The sequence below is a fragment of the Equus caballus genome, chromosome 17 (assembly GCF_041296265.1).
Source record: "Equus caballus isolate H_3958 breed thoroughbred chromosome 17, TB-T2T, whole genome shotgun sequence".
Classification (NCBI taxonomy): domain Eukaryota; kingdom Metazoa; phylum Chordata; class Mammalia; order Perissodactyla; family Equidae; genus Equus; species Equus caballus.
This window is the reverse complement of record NC_091700.1, coordinates 5,321,949-5,337,619: the sequence shown is the minus strand read 5'-3', so window position 1 is coordinate 5,337,619 and position 15,671 is coordinate 5,321,949.

Sequence of the window (15,671 nt, the reverse complement as noted above, 5' to 3'; positions counted from 1 at the left end):
GAACCACCTCCAGGATAGACCGGAACCACCTGACGGACAAGCCGGAACCACCTGCTTGACTCACCAGAACCACCTGACGGACACGCCGAAATCACCAGCCGGCTACGCCACAACCACTTGTCAGACACTCCGGAATCACCTGCCGGGCATGCTGGAACCACCTCTCAGAGGTGCCAAAAACACATGCCGGAGACAGCCGAAGCACCTGCCGAGAATGCCGGAAGTTCCGGATCCACTCCACAGAACCACCTGCAGTACACGCCAAAATCACCTGCAGGCAACGCCAGAACCACTCGGCAGAAAACTCTGGAACCACCTGCAGGACAGACCGGAACCACCTGCCGGACACGCCGGGACCTCCTGCTTGACTCACCTGTCTCACCTCATGGACACGCCCAAATCACCTGCCCGCTACATCAGAACCACTTGGCGGACAAGCTGGAATCACGTGAAGGGCATGCTGACACAACCTCTCAGACGTGCCAGAACCTCGTGCTGGACACCCCAGAACCACCTGCCGTACAGACCGGAACCACCTGCCGGACACGCCGGAACCACCGGCTTGAGTCGCCGGAATCACCACCGGACATGCAAAATCACCTGCCAGCTACGCCAGAACCACGTGGCGAACACTCTGGAATCACCCGCCGGGCATGCCGCAACGACCTCTCAGACATGCCACAACCACATGCCAATGACACCGGAAGCACCTGCCGAGCACGCCGGAACCACCTGCTCGACTCGCCAGAACCACCAGCCAGACACACCAAAATCACCTGTCGGCTACGCCGCATCCAGTTGGTGAACACTTCGGAATCACCTGCCGGGCTGGCTGGAACCACCTGCCGGTCACGCCAACATCACCTGCCAGCTACGCAAGAACCACTTGGCGGACACGCCAAAATCACCTACCAGCTACGCCACAACCAGTTGGTGAACACTTCGGAATCACCTGCCGTTCTGTCTGGAACCTCCTGCCGGTCATGCCAACATCACCTGCCAGCTACGCCAGAACCACTTGGCGGACACTCCGGAAACACCTGTCGGGCCGGCCGGAACCACCTCTCAGACGTGCCAGAACCATGTGCCTGAGATGCCGGAACCACACCCCGAACAGACCGAAACCACCTGCCAGACCCGTCTGAACCACCTGCCGAGCACGCCAGATCCACCTGCTGAGCATGCCGGAACAACCTGCTCGACTCGCTGGAGCCACCTGCCGGACATGCCAAAATCAGCTGCCGGCTATGCCAGAACCACTTGCCGGACACTCCAAAATCACCTGTCTGGCGTGCCGGAACCACCTCTCATACGTACCAGAACCACGTGCAGGAGACGCCGGAAGCACCTGCCAAGCATGCCAGAACCACCTGATCCACTCCCCAGAACCACCTGCTGGACCCGCCTGAACCACCTGCCAGCTACGCGGGAACCACTTGGCGGACACTCCGCAATCACCTGCCGTGCATGCCGGAACCACCCCTCAGACGTGCCTGAAAAACGTGCCGGACACGCCGGAACCACCTCCCGGACTAACCGGAACCACATTTCGGACATTCCTGAACCACCTTACGAGCACGCTGGAACCACCTGCTCGACTCGCTGGAACCATCTGCTGGATACACCAAAATCACCTGCCGGCTACGCCAGAACCACTTGCCGACACTCCGGAATAACCTGCCATTCATCCTGGAACCGCCCCTCAGATGTGCCAGAACCAGGTGCTGGACGCCCCGGACCACTTCCGTGAAAGACTGGAACCACCTGCTGAGCATTCTGGAAACACCTGCTCGACTCCCGGGAACCGCCACTGGGGAAACTGTCATAGAAATGCAGGTAAAACGGCCTTTCTTGCCAGCCCTTAACTCGACACTTTAGAACTTCTGCTTCTGTCACAATTGCACCTTGCCAACCCGGCTCAGACGAAATGCCTACATCTTCCCCTGAAGCAACTGGGCTGACTCCCAAATGATTGAGCGTCCACATGCTTAGGAGGCGATAGACTGCACGCCTTTTTCCAACCACCATTGTGCACTGCTGGAGAGAGTGTCGGAAAGCAGCTATGTCAGAAAGACCCCTTTGCTCTCAGCCGTGCCCTCCATTGCTCTAGACGTGGAATGCACAATGCACTGGCTCCCGCCCTCAAGGGGCGACAAGCCACAGACCACCTTGCTTCCATCTCTTTAGGAAGCTGAGAAGGAATTCGCTTGCAACAGTGATCTTACAGAGTCCAGGGAACATCTCATACAAAGGCAGCTGAAACGCCGTTTCTTTTCCGCCCTTAACTTGCCGATTTGGAACTTCTGTTTCTGCCACATTTCCACCTTGCCATCCGTGCTCCGACGAAATGCCTACATCTTCCCCTTCAGCAACGGGGACGAGGCCCATATGACTGTGCTTCCACATGCTTAAGAGGAGAGAGACAGGCTTTTTACAATCACGATTGTGCACTGGTGGAGAGAGTGTCAGAAAGCACCTATGTCAGAAAGGTCCCTTTGATCTCAGCCATGCCCTGAATTGCTGTAGAGGAGGAAGGCACAATGCACTGCCTCTGGCTCCACCCCTCAATGGCAGACGAACCACACACCTTCTTGCGTCCAGCTCTTTAGGACGCTGAGAAAGAGCTCGCATTCCATAGTGCTCTTAGAGCGTCCAGGGAACATCTCATACAAAGGCAGCTGAACGCCGTTTCTTCCAGCACTTCACTCGCCGATCTGGAACATCTGCATGTGCCACATTTCCACCTTGTCAAGCCGGCTCAGACGAAATGCCTACAACTTCCCCTTAAGCAATGAGGACGAGGCCCGAATGATTGTGGTTCCACCTGCTTAGTAGAAGAGAGACAATAGGCTGTTAACCAACCGCCCTTGAGCAATGGTTGGGGGAGTGTCAGAAAGCACCAATGTCAGAAAGGGCCCTTTGCTCTCAGCCGTGCCCTCCATTGCTCTAGAGGTGGAGGGCACAAAGCACTGCCTCCATCCTTCAATTGGAGACAAGCCATAAACTGTCTTGCCTCCAGCTCTTTAGGAAGCTGACAAACAACTCGCTTTCCACAGTCCTGTTACAGCAGACCAGGGAACTTCTCATACAAAGGCAGCTCAAATGGCATTTCTTCCCAGCCCTTCACACGCAGCTTTAGGACTTCTGCTTCTGCCGCAATTCCACCTTGCCAACCCGGCTCAGACGAAATGACTACATCTTCCCCTGAAGCAACTGGGCTGACTCCCAAATGATTGAGCGTCCACGTGCTTAGGAGGTGATATACTGCACGCCTTTTTCCAACCACCATTGTGCACTGCTGGAGAGAGTGTCGGAAAGCAGCTATGTCAGAAAGACCCCTTTGCTCTCAGCCGTGCCCTTCATTGCTCTAGACGTGGAATGCACAAGGCACTGGCTCCCACCCTCAAAGGGGCGACAAGCCACAGACCATCTTCCTTCCATCTCTTTAGGAAGCTGAGGAAGAACTCGCTTTCAACAGTGCTCTTTCTGTGTCCTGGCAACATCTCATACAAAGGCAGCTGATATGCCATTTCTTTTCAGCGCTTAACTCGCAGATTTGGATCTTCTGCTCCTGCCACATTTCCACCTTGACAACCCGGCTCAGACGAAATGTCTACATTTTCCCCTTCAGCAACGGGGATGAGGCTCAGATGACTGTGCTTCCGCATGCTTAGCAGGAGCAGACAATAGGCTTTTTACAAACCGCCATTGTGCACTGGGTCAGAGAGTGTCAGAATGCACCTATGTCAGAAAGGGCCCTTTGCTCTCAGCCGTGCCCTCCATTGCTCTAGAGGTGGAAGGCACAAAGCACTGCCTCCATCCTTCAATTGGAGACAAGCCAGCAACTGTCCTGCTTCCAGCTCTTTAGGAAGCTGGGAAAGCACTCGCATTCCACAGTGCTCTTAGAGCGTCCTGGGAACGTCTCATACAAAGGCAGCTGAACACCATGTCTTTTCAGCCCTTAACTCACCAATCTGCAACATCTGCTTCTGCCGCATTTCCACCTTGCCAACCCGGATCAGACGAAATGCCTACATCTTCCCCTGAAGCGACTGTGCTGATTCCCAAATGATTGAGCATCCACATGCTTAGGAGGTGATAAACTGCATGCCTGTTTCCAACCACCATTTTACACTGCTTAGAGAGCGTCAGAAAGCAGCTATGTCAGAAAGGCCCCTTTGCTCTCAGCCATGCCCTCCATTGCTCTCGAGGTGGAGGGCACAAGGCTCTGGATCCACCCCTCAATGGGATACAAACCACATCTTTTCCTGCTTCCAGCTCTTTAGGAACTGGAGAAAAAACTCCCTTTCCACAGTGCTCTTACAGCGTCCTGGGAAAATCTCATACAAAGGAGGCTGAACGCCGTTTCTTTTCGGCACTTCACTCGCCAGTCTGGGACATCTGCATCCTGCACGTTTCCACCTTGCCAACCCGGCTCAGACGAAGTGCCTACAACTTACCCTTGAGCAATGGGGATGAGGCCCATAGGATTGTGGTTCCACATGCTGAGGAGGAGAGAGACAATAGGCTTTTAACTAACCACGAAATGCAACGGTTGGGAGAGTGTCAGAAAGCACCAATGGCAGAAAGGCCCCTTTACTCTCAGCCGCGCCCTCCATTGCTGTAGAGGTGGAAGGCACAAAGCACTGCCTCCATCCTTCAATGGGAGACAAGCCATAAACTGTCTTGCCTCCAGCTCTTTAGGAAGCTGGGAAAGAACTCGCTTTCCACAGTGCTGTTACAGCATACGAGGAAACTCTCATACAGAGGCAGCTCAAACGCCATTTCTTCCCAGTGCTTAACTGGCCGCTTTAGGACTTCCGCTTCTGCCACAGTTCCACCTTGCCAACCCGGCTCAGACGAAATGCCTACATCTTCCCCTTAAGCAACGGGGGCGAAGCCCACATGATTGTGCTGCCACATGCTTAGAAGGAGCAGACAGTAGGCTTTTTACAAACCGCCATTGTGCACTGGGTCAGAGAGTGTCTGAATGCACCTATGTCAGAAAGGGCCCTTTGCTCTCAGCCGTGCCCTCCATTGCTCTAGAGGTGGAAGGCACAAAGCACTGCCTCCAACCTTCAGTGGGAGACAAGCCATAAACTGTCTTGCCTCCAGCTCTTTAGGAAGCTGACAAACAACTCGCTTTCCACAGTCCTTTTACAGCAGACCGGGGAACTTCTCATACAAAGGCAGCTCAAATGGCATTTCTTCTCAGCCCTTAACTCGCAGCTTTAGTACTCCTGCTTCTGCCGCAATTCCACCTTGCCAACCCGGCTCAGACGAAATGCCTAAATCTTCCCCTGAAGCAACTGGGCTGAGTCCCAAATGATTGAGCGTCCACGTGCTTAGAGGCGATAGACTGCATGCCTTTGTCCAACCACCGTTGCGCACTGCTGGAGAGAGTGTCGGAAAGCAGCTGTGTCAGAAAGACCCCTTTGTTCTCAGCCGTGCCCTTCATTGCTCTACACGTGGAATGCACAATGCACTGTCTCCCCCCCTCAAGGGGCGACAAGCCACAGACCATCTTCCTTCCATCTCTTTAGGAAGCTGAGCAAGAACTCGCTTTCAACAGTGCTCTTTCTGTGTGCTGGCAACATCTCATACAAAGGCAGCTGATATGCCATTTCTTTTCAGCGCTTAACTCGCAGATTTGGAACTTCTGCTCCTGCCACATTTCCACCTTGCCAACCCGGCTCAGACGAAATGTCTACATCTTCCCCTTCAGCAACGGGGACGAGGCCCAGATGACTGTGCTTCCGCATGCTTAGCAGGAGCAGACAATAGGCTTTTTAAAACCGCCATTGTGCACTGGGTCAGAGAGTGTCAGAATGCACCTATGTCAGAAAGGGCCCTTTGCTCTCAGCCGTGCCCTCCATTGCTCTAGAGGTGGAAGGCACAAAGCACTGCCTCCATCCTTCAATTGGAGACAAGCCAGCAACTGTCCTGCTTCCAGCTCTTTAGGAAGCTGGGAAAGCACTCGCATTCCACAGTGCTCTTACAGGGACCTGGGAACGTCTCATACAAATGCAGCTGAACACCGTGTCTTTTCAGCCCTTAACTCACCAATCTGCAACATCTGCTTCTGCCGCTTTTCCACCTCCCAACCCGGCTCAGACGAAATGCCTACATCTTCCCCTCAAGCGACTGTGCTGATTCCCAAATGATTGAGCATCCACATGCTTAGGAGGCGATAAACTGCATGCCTTTTTCCAACCACCATTTTACACTGCTTAGAGAGCGTCAGAAAGCAGCTATGTCAGAAAGGCCCCTTTGCTCTCAGCCATGCCCTCCATTGCGCTCGACGTGCAAGGCACAAGGCACTGGTTCTGGATCCACCCCTCAATGGGAGACAAACCACATCTTGGCCTGCTTCCAGGTCTTTAGGAAGTGGAGAAGAAACTCCCTTTCCACATTGCTCTTACAGCGTCCTGGGAACATCTCATACAAAGGAGGCTGGACGCCGTTTCTTTTCAGCACTTCACTCGCCAGTCTGGGACATCTGCATCCTGCACGTTTCCACCTTGCCAACCCGGCTCAGACGAAATGCCTACATCTTCCCCTTGAGCAATGGGGATGAGGCCCATAGGATTGTGGTTCCACATGCTGAGGAGGACAGAGACAATAGGCTTTTAACTAACCACGAAGTGCAACGGTTGGGAGAGTGTCAGAAAGCACCAATGGCAGAAAGACCCCTTTACTCTGAGCCGCGCGCTATATTGCTGTAGAGGTTGAAGGCACAAATCACGGCCTCCATCCTTCAATGGGAGACAAGCCATAAACTGTCTTGCCTCCAGCTCTTTAGGAAGCTGGGAAAGAACTCGCTTTCCACAGTGCTGTTACAGCATACGAGGAAACTCTCATACAGAGGCAGCTCAAACTCCATTTCTTTCCAGTGCTTAACTGGCCGCTTTAGAACTTCCGCTTCTGCCACAGTTCCACCTTGCCAACCCGGCTCAGAGGAAATGCCTTCATCTTCCCCTTAAGCAACGGGGGCGAAGCCCACATGATTGTGCTGCCACATGCTTAGCAGGAGCAGACAATAGGCTTTTTACAAACCGCCATTGTGCACTGGGTCAGACAGTGTCAGAATGCACCTATGTCAGAAAGGGCCCTTTGCTCTCAGCCGTGCCCTCCATTGCTCTAGAGGTGGAAGGCACAAAGCACTGCCTCCATCCTTCCATTGGAGACAAGCCATAAACTGTCTTGCCTCCAGCTCTTTAGGAAGCTGGGAAAGAACTCGCTTTCCACAGTGCTGTTACAGCATACGAGGAAACTCTCATACAGAGGCAGCTCAAACGCCATTTCTTCCCAGTGCTTAACTGGCCGCTTTAGGACTTCCGCTTCTGCCACAGTTCCACCTTGCCAACCCGGCTCAGACTAAATGCCTACATCTTCCCCTTAAGCAACGGGGGCGAAGCCCACATGATTGTGCTGCCACATGCTTTGCAGGAGCAGACAATAGGCTTTTTACAAACCGCAATTGTGCACTGTGTTAAAGAGTGTCAGAATGCACCTATGTCAGAAGGGGTCCTTTGCTCTCAGCCATGCCCTCCATTGCTCTAGAGTTGGAAGGCACAAAGCACTGCCTCCATCCTTCAATTGGAGACAAGCCATAAACTGTCTTGCCTCCAGCTCTTTAGGAAGCTGACAAACAACTCGCTTTCCACAGTCCTGTTACAGCAGACCGGGGAACTTCTCATACAAAGGCTCCTCAAATGGCATTTCTTCCCAGCCCTTAACTCGCAGCTTAGGACTCCTGCTTCTGCCGCAATTCCATCTTGCAAACCCGGCTCAGACGAAATGCCTACATCTTCCCCTGAAGCAACTGGGCTGAGTCCCAAATGATTGAGCGTCCACGTGCTTAGGAGGTGATAGACTGCACGCCTTTTTCCAACCACCATTGTGCACTGCTGGAGAGAGTGTCGGAAAGCAGCTATGTCAGAAAGACCCCTTTGCTCTCAGCCGTGCCCTTCATTGCTCTAGACGTGGAATGCACAACGCACTGGCTCCCCCCTCAAGGGGCGACAATCTAGAGACCATCTTCCTTACATCTCTTTAGGAAGCTGAGCAAGAACTCGCTTTCAACAGTGCTCTTTCTGTGTCCTGGCAGCATCTCATAAAAGGCAGGTGATATGCCATTTCTTTTCAGCGCTTAACTCGCAGATTTGGAACTTCTGCTCCTGCCACATTTCCACCTTGCCAACCAGGCTCAGACGAAATGTCTACATCTTCCCCTTCATCAACGGGGACGAGGCCCAGATGACTGAGCTTCCGCATGCTTAGCAGGAGCAGACAATAGGCTTTTTACAAACCGCCATTGTGCACTGGGCCAGAGAGTGTCAGAATGCACCTATGCCAGAAGGGGCTCTTGGCTCTCAGCCGTCCCCTCCATTGCTCTAGAGGTGGAAGGCACAAAGCACTGCCTCCATCCTTCAATTGGAGACAAGCCAGCAACTGTCCTGCTTCCAGCTCTTTAGGAAGCTGGGAAAGCACTCGCATTCCACAGTGCTCTTACAGGGTCCTGGGAACGTCTCATACAAAGGCAGCTGAACACCGTGTCTTTTCAGCCCTTAACTCACCAATCTGCAACATCTGCTTCTGCCGCTTTTCCACCTTCCCAACCCGGCTCACACGACATGCCTACATCTTCCCCTGAAGCGACTGTGCTGATTCCCAAATGATTGAGCATCCACATGCTTAGGAGGCGATAAACTGCATGCCTTTTTCCAACCACCATTTGACACTGCTTAGAGAGCGTCGGAAAGCAGCTATGTCAGAAAGGCCCCTTTGCTCTCAGCCATGCCCTCCATTGCTCTCGAGGAGGAAGGCACAAGGCACTGGTTCTGGATCCACCCCTCAATGGGAGACAAACCACATCTTGGCCTGCTTCCAGCTCTTTAGGAAGTGGAGAAGAAACTCCCTTTCCACAGTGCTCTTACAGCATCCTGGGAACATCTCATACAAAGGAGGCTGAACGCCGTTTCTTTTCAGCACTTCTCTCGCCAGTCTGGGACATCTGCATCCTGCACGTTTCCACCTTGGCAACCCGGCTCAGACGAAATGCCTACATCTTCCCCTTGAGCAATGGGGATGAGGCCCATAGGATTGTGGTTCCACATGCTGAGGAGGACAGAGACAATAGGCTTTTAACTAACCACGAAGTGCAACGGTTGGGAGAGTGTCAGAAAGCACCAATGGCAGAAAGACCCCTTTACTCTCAGCCACGCCCTCCATTGCTGTAGACGTGGAAGGCACAAAGCACGGCCTCCATCCTTCAATGGGAGACAAGCCATAAACTGTCTTGCCTCCAGCTCTTTAGGAAGCTGGGAAAGAACTCGCTTTCCACAGTGCTGTTACAGCATACGAGGAAACTCTCATACAGAGGCAGCTCAAACTCCATTTCTTTCCAGTGCTTAACTGGCCGCTTTAGAACTTCCGCTTCTGCCACAGTTCCACCTTGCCAACCCGGCTCAGAGGAAATGCCTTCATCTTCCCCTTAAGCAACGGGGGCGAAGCCCACATGATTGTGCTGCCACATGCTTAGCAGGAGCAGACAATAGGCTTTTTACAAACCGCCATTGTGCACTGGGTCAGACAGTGTCAGAATGCACCTATGTCAGAAAGGGCCCTTTGCTCTCAGCCGTGCCCTCCATTGCTCTAGAGGTGGAAGGCACAAAGCACTGCCTCCATCCTTCAATTGGAGACAAGCCATAAACTGTCTTGCCTCCAGCTCTTTAGGAAGCTGGGAAAGAACTCGCTTTCCACAGTGCTGTTACAGCATACGAGGAAACGCTCATACAGAGGCAGCTCAAACGCCATTTCTTTCCAGTGCTTAACTGGCCGCTTTAGGACTTCCGCTCCTGCCACAGTTCCACCTTGCCAACCAGGCTCAGACGAAATGCCTACATCTTCCCCTTAAGCAACGGGGGCGAAGCCCACATGATTGTGCTGCCACATGCTTTGCAGGAGCAGACAATAGGCTTTTTACAAACCGCAATTGTGCACTGTGTTAAAGAGTGTCAGAATGCACCTATGTCAGAAGGGGTCCTTTGCTCTCAGCCATGCCCTCCATTGCTCTAGAGGTGGAAGGCACAAAGCACTGCCTCCATCCTTCAATTGGAGACAAGCCATAAACTGTCTTGACTCCAGCTCTTTAGGAAGCTGACAAACAACTCGCTTTCCACAGTCCTGTTACAGCAGACCGGGGAACTTCTCATACAAAGGCTCCTCAAATGGCATTTCTTCCCAGCCCTTAACTCGCAGCTTAGGACTCCTGCTTCTTCCGCAATTCCATCTTGCCAACCCGGCTCAGACGAAATGCCTACATCTTCCCCTAAAGCAACTGGGCTGAGTCCCAAATGATTGAGCATCCACGTGCTTAGGAGGCGATAGACTGCACGCCTTTTTCCAACCACCATTGCGCACTGCTGGAGAGAGTGTCGGAAAGCAGCTATGTCAGAAAGACCCCTTTGCTCTCAGCCGTGCCCTTCATTGCTCTAGACGTGGAATGCACAATGCACTGGCTCACCCCTCAAGGGGCGACAATCCAGATAGCATCTTCCTTCCATCTCTTTAGGAAGCTGAGCAAGAACTCGCTTTCAACAGTGCTCTTTCTGTGTCCTGGCAGCATCTCATACAAAGGCAGCTGATATGCCATTTCTTTTCAGCGCTTAACTCGCAGATTTGGAACTTCTGCTCCTGCCACATTTACACCTGGCCAACCCGGCTCAGACGAAATGTCTACATCTTCCCCTTCATCAACGGGGACGAGGCCCAGATGACTGTGCTTCCGCATGCTTAGCAGGAGCAGACAATAGGCTTTTTACAAACCGCCATTGTGCACTTGGCAAGAGAGTGTCAGAATGCACCTATGTCAGAAAGGGCCCTTTGCTCTCAGCCGTGCCCTCCATTGCTCTAGAGGTGGAAGACTCAAAGCACTGCCTCCATCCTTCAATTGGAGACAAGCCAGCAACTGTTCTGCTTCCAGCTCTTTAGGAAGCTGGGAAAGCACTCGCATTCCACAGTGCTCTTACAGCATCAGGGAACGTCTCATACAAATGCAGCTGAACACCGTGTCTTTTCAGCCCTTAACTCACCAATCTGCAACATCTGCTTCTGCCGCATTTCCACCTTGCCAACCCGGCTCAGATTAAATGCCTAGCTCTTCCCCTCAAGCGACTGTGCTGATTCCCAAATGATTGAGCATCCACATGCTTAGGAGGCGATAAACTGCATGCCTTTTTCCAACCACCATTTGACACTGCTTAGAGAGCGTCGGAAAGCAGCTATGTCAGAAAGGCCCCTTTGCTCTCAACCAGGCCCTCCATTGCTCTCGACGTGGAAGGCACAAGGCACTGGTTCTGGATCCACCCCTCAATGGGAGACAAACCACATCTTGGCCTGCTTCCAGCTCTTTAGGAAGTGGAGAAAAAACTCCCTTTCCACAGTGCTCTTACAGCGTCCTGGGAACATCTCATACAAAGGAGTCTGAATGCCGTTTCTTTTCAGCACTTCACTCGCCAGTCTGGGACATCTGCATCCTGCACGTTTCCACCTTGGCAACCCGGCTCAGACGAAATGCCTACATCTTCCCCTTGAGCAATGGGGATGAGGCCCATAGGATTGTGTTTCCACATGCTGAGGAGGAGAGAGACAATAGGCTTTTAACTAACCACGAAGTGCAACGGTTGGGAGAGTGTCAGAAATCACCAATGGCAGAAAGACCCCTTTACTCTCAGCCGCGCCCTCCATTGCTGTAGAGGTGGAAGGCACAAAGCACTGTCTCCATCCTTCAATGGGAGACCAGCCATAAACTGTCTTGCCTCCAGCTCTTTAGGAAGCTGGGAAAGAAGTCGCTTTCCACAGTGCTGTTACAGCATACGAGGAAACTCTCATACAGAGGCAGCTCAAACGCCATTTCTTCCCAGTGCTTAACTGGCCGCTTTAGGACTTCCGCTTCTGCCACAGTTCCACCTTGCCAACCCGTCTCAGACGAAATGCCTACATCTTCCCCTTAAGCAACGGGGGCGAAGCCCACATGATTGTGCTGCCACATGCTTAGCAGGAGCAGACAATAGGCTTTTTACAAACCGCCATTGTGCACTGTGTCAGAGAGTGTCAGAATGCACCTATGTCAGAAAGGGCCCTTTGCTCTCAGCCGTGCCCTCCATTGCTCTAGAGGTGGAAGGCACAAAGCACTGCCTCCATCCTTCAATTGGAGACAAGCCATAAACTGTCTTGCCTCCAGCTCTTTAGGAAGCTGACAGACAACTCGCTTTCCACAGTCCTGTTACAGCAGACCGGAGAAATTCTCATACAAAGGCAGCTCAAATGGCATTTCTTCCCAGCCCTTAACTCGCAGCTTAGGACTCCAGTTTCTGCCGCAATTCCACCTTGCCAACCCGGCTCCGACGAAATGCCTACATCTTCCCCTGAAGCAAATGGTCTGAGTCCCAAATGATTGAGCTTCCACGTGCTTAGGAGGAGATAGACTGCACGCCTTTTTCCAACCACAATTGCGCACTGCTGGAGAGAGTGTCGGAAAGCAGCTATGTCAGAAAGACCCCTTTGCTCTCAGCCGTGCCCTTCATTGCTCTAGACGTGGAATGCACAAGGCACTGGCTCCCCCCCTCAAGGGGCGACAAGACACAGACCATCTTCCTTCCATCTCTTTAGGAAGCTGAGCAAGAACTCGCTTTCAACAGTGCTCTTTCTGTGTCCTGGCAACATCTCATACAAAGGCAGCTGATATGCCGTTTCTTTTCAGCACTTAACTCGCAGATTTGGAACTTCTGCTCCTGTCACATTTCCTCCTTGCCTACCCGGCTCAGACGAAATGTCTACATCTTCTACTTAAGCAACGGGGACGAGGCCCAGATGACTGTGCTTCCGCATGCTTAGCAGGAGCAGACAATAGGCTTTTTACAAACAGCCATTGTGCACTGGGTCAGAGAGTGTCACAATGCACCTATGTCAGAAAGGGCCCTTTGCTCTCAGCTGTGCCCTCCATTGCTCTAGAGGTGGAAGGCACAAAGCACTGCCTCCATCCTTCAATTGGAGACAAGCCAGCAACTGTCCTGCTTCCAGCTCTTTAGGAAGCTGGGAAAGCACTCGCATTCCACAGTGCTCTTACAGCGTCCTGGGAACGTCTCATACAAAGGCAGCTGAACACCGTGTCTTTTCAGCCCTTAACTCACCAATCTGCAACATCTGCTTCTGCCGCTTTTCCACCTTCCCAACCCGGCTCAGACGAAATGCCTACATCTTCCCCTGAAGCGACTGTGCTGATTCCCAAATGATTGAGCATCCACATGCTTAGGTGGCGATAAACTGCATGCCTTTTTCCAACCACCATTTTACACTGCTTGGAGAGCGTCGGAAAGCAGCTATGTCAGAAAGGCCCCTTTGCTCTCAGCCATGCCCTCCATTGCTCTCGAGGTGGAAGGCACAAGGCACTGGTTCTGGATCCACCCCTCAATGGGAGACAAACCACATCTTGGCCTACTTCCAGCTCTTTAGGAAGTGGAGAAAAAACTCCCTTTCCACAGTGCTCTTACAGCGTCCTGGGAACATCTCATACAAAGGAGGCTGAACGTCGTTTCTTTTCAGCACTTCACCCGCCAGTCTGGGACATCTGCATGCTGCACATTTCCACCTTGCCAACCCGGCTCAGGCGAAATGCCTACATCTTCCCCCTGAGCAATTGGGATGAGGCCCATAGGATTGTGGTTCCACATGCTGAGGAGGAGAGAGACAGTAGGCTTTTAACTAACCACGAAGTGCAACGGTTGGGAGATTGTCAGAAATCACCAATGGCAGAAACACCCCTTTACTCTCAGCCGCGCCCTCCATTGCTGTAGAGGTGGAAGGCACAAAGCACTGTCTCCATCCTTCAATGGGAGACAAGCCATAAACTGTCTTGCCTCCAGCTCTTTAGGAAGCTGAGAAAGAACTCGCTTTCCACAGTGCTGTTACAGCATACGAGGAAACTCTCATACAGTGGCAGCTCAAACGCCATTTCTTCCCAGTGCTTAACTGGCCGCTTTAGGACTTCCGCTTCTGCCACAGTTCCACCTTGCCAACCCGTCTCAGACGAAATGCCTACATCTTCCCCTTAAGCAACGGGGGCGAAGCCCACATGATTGTGCTGCCACATGCTTAGCAGGAGCAGACAATAGGCTTTTTACAAACCGCCATTGTGCACTAGGTCAGAGAGTGTCAGAATGCACCTATGTCAGAAAGGGCCCTTTGCTCTCAGCCGTGCCCTCCATTGCTCTAGAGGTGGAAGGCACAAAGCACTGCCTCCATCCTTCAATTGGAGACAAGCCATAAACTGTCTTGCCTCCAGCTCTTTAGGAAGCTGACAGACAACTCGCTTTCCACAGTCCTGTTACAGCAGACCGGAGAAATTCTCATACAAAGGCAGCTCAAATGGCATTTCTTCCCAGCCCTTAACTCGCAGCTTAGGACTCCAGTTTCTGCCGCAATTCCACCTTGCCAACCCGGCTCCGACGAAATGCCTACATCTTCCCCTGAAGCAAATGGTCTGAGTCCCAAATGATTGAGCTTCCACGTGCTTAGGAGGAGATAGACTGCACGCCTTTTTCCAACCACAATTGCGCACTGCTGGAGAGAGTGTCGGAAAGCAGCTATGTCAGAAAGACCCCTTTGCTCTCAGCCGTGCCCTTCATTGCTCTAGACGTGGAATGCACAAGGCACTGGCTCCCCCACTCAAGGGGCGACAAGACACAGACCATCTTCCTTCCATCTCTTTAGGAAGCTGAGCAAGAACTCGCTTTCAACAGTGCTCTTTCTGTGTCCTGGCAACATCTCATACAAAGGCAGCTGATATGCCATTTCTTTTCAGCACTTAACTCGCAGATTTGGAACTTCTGCTCCTGTCACATTTCCACCTTGCCAACCCGGCTCAGACGAAATGTCTACATCTTCTACTTAAGCAACGGGGACGAGGCCCAGATGACTGTGCTTCCGCATGCTTAGCAGGAGCAGACAATAGGCTTTTTACAAACAGCCATTGTGCACTGGGTCAGAGAGTGTCACAATGCACCTATGTCAGAAAGGGCCCTTTGCTCTCAGCCGTGCCCTCCATTGCTCTAGAGGTGGAAGGCACAAAGCACTGCCTCCATCCTTCAATTGGAGACAAGCCAGCAACTGTCCTGCTTCCAGCTCTTTAGGAAGCTGGGAAAGCACTCGCATTCCACAGTGCTCTTACAGCGTCCTGGGAACGTCTCATACAAAGGCAGCTGAACACCGTGTCTTTTCAGCCCTTAACTCACCAATCTGCAACATCTGCTTCTGCCGCTTTTCCACCTTCCCAACCCGGCTCAGACGAAATGCCTACATCTTCCCCTGAAGCGACTGTGCTGATTCCCAAATGATTGAGCATCCACATGCTTAGGTGGCGATAAACTGCATGCCTTTTTCCAACCACCATTTTACACTGCTTGGAGAGCGTCGGAAAGCAGCTATGTCAGAAAGGCCCCTTTGCTCTCAGCCATGCCCTCCATTGCTCTCGAGGTGGAAGGCACAAGGCACTGGTTCTGGATCCACCCCTCAATGGGAGACAAACCACATCTTGGCCTACTTCCAGCTCTTTAGGAAGTGGAGAAAAAACTCCCTTTCCACAGTGCTCTTACAGCGTCCTGGGAACA